A 2,230-nucleotide genomic window follows, 5' to 3' on the forward strand; every position below is an offset into this window, starting at 1 on the left:
GGTACTTAGTTCAGATGCGACGATTGAGTAAATATGACAGAGCTGCCCGTCCGAACGCTTTGAATTAACACAGTTCAGGCCACAGGTTACAGAGTCAGGATTGGACCGACTTGACGCCTGTTACTCTTGTAAGAAGGGGTTAATAACTATGGAGAGCGATGACTTGTTGACAGATGAAGAACGAGATACGGGAGATTGCTGAGAAGAATTGAATGAAATTTACCACATGCCTCGAACCGTAAGCGCGCTCATATTTTACGCTGTTGAAAGAAATGCATACTCCACTGTTCGCAGGAGCGCCGGAAATCTACTCATAATTACAATGACGCGTGTCAGAAACCACAACGTAAACATTTGCGGTCAATAATGTATAGGACGTTTCGAATATAAGTATTTTTTTCATACAGTAACAAAATTACAACAGAGTAACATAAATTATATTTATCAATATATTGTCACATAATCGCTACTGATTTAACAGGCGAGTAATTGAATAATGTATTATCACGTGTATGAGTAACTCGACAGTGTTTTGGATAGGAGATTGGAGTTACTGACCACTTTAACACACGACTTGTGACTACACTTATTTAAAGAGCCATCGCTAGTCCCCACACTTTACAAAACACTACAGCACACGCCAAGTCTTTTCAGTTTGCTGTGTCGTCACCAGTCGTTCCACAGTAATGGCTTGTAACTACAACGACCAAGTCTTCTCTTCACAGACTTCGTTGCAACCTGCTAACTTCAAAAATTGTCTCGGTTATAACATCTTGGCTCGGACCGCATAGAAAACGCCGTTAATTGTACTCCAATCGTTTCCATGGGAATCTGTTTGTTTGAGAAGGCGTTACCCAGTAACGGCTGAGTATACTTATTAATAATCTGTTATCTAACAGCGAATGTTTCGTTGTTTGTTTGAGGGCGTCACCCAGTAACGGGTCTACCTTATGGTAGAACGAAGCGAGATGTGGTAGCTGAATATCACATGGTAATGTTTTATTTTAATGATGCTCTGTAACAACGAACTCTCCGCAATAAGTTCTGAAATGTGATGCCATTACCACGAAGCATAAAGCCTTCGAACTGGTAAAACACCCGCGTACGCAACGGCAGGTATGCGGTAACGTCCGCGCCAGGCCACAGGTCCTCTGCGGTGTCGTGTCCGATGTAGAAATTACTTATATAGTCCGAAATATAAATATCAGTAGGTTTGAAGTCTGGTAATCGTGGAGGCCAGCATTTTAGTCCATGCCTACCCCTGACCGGAGGACACGTATCCCACTTCAGGCCTACATTTGTAACGATATAGGCAGTAAAATACATGTAATTTGTATGGGCCTCGGTAAATCAGTTGACGGAGGTGCATACAATTCTATAACGGAATGAATTAAAAAATGTTTGAGGAGCCGGGATAGCTCAGTCGGTATAGGGACTGGCTACGAGCTGGACGCCTAGTTGGTGTTCAAGTCCCGGTAGGGTCAAGAATTTTCTCTTTTCCACGTCGTCCAGACCGGTTCTGGGGTCCACCCAACCTTCTATCCAATGGGAACCGGGGGGCTCTTTCCCCAGGGGTAAAGCGGCCGGGGCGTGAAGCTGACCACTTATCTCCAGCTATTGACGAGGTCAAGAAAACGTGGATTTATACATCCACTCCCCCACACGCCTTCATGGCGTAGTGCTTAATTAGTTAAGCACAGGGGAGAGCTTTTGCTCCAGATTTCCCAGTAGCCCTCCTCGTGTCTTCACTTCATTGCAGCAAGTGCATGGAAGATAAAGCGCCTTACGGCAGGTGACTTAAGTACGCCCACTAATAGTACCCTACTTAACCGGGTTCTGTGATTACCTGACCCCGTCTCGCCTTACAGGGCTGCTGTTATGTATGTACTTCACAGTGAATATGAAGTCCGTTTTGTTCAGAACGCATGCGTGAGCGTGACTGTTCCGAATTGGGACAATGTTGTAAAAATGTTATACAGTCTGCTACATCTTACAACATAAATCAAAATGTCATTCTTTTAAACTTCTTATTCGGCCCCAAGGTTGACAATCCTCTTTTATGGTCGCAATATAATTAGCTGTTATTCATTTAGTGGCCATGAAGGGGCTTTATATTTTCTTATTCTGTAATTTTTCTGTGCCCTCAAGTTTCAAAGGTCAAAGGGCCAGGCGCGGTGTGAAGGGTTTCACTCTATCTGGCCTCAGCGCGTGTTACAAAAAAAAAAAAAAA

This window comes from Cryptotermes secundus, unplaced genomic scaffold, assembly GCF_002891405.2.
Source record: "Cryptotermes secundus unplaced genomic scaffold, Csec_1.0 scaffold1522, whole genome shotgun sequence".
NCBI lineage: Eukaryota > Metazoa > Arthropoda > Insecta > Blattodea > Kalotermitidae > Cryptotermes > Cryptotermes secundus.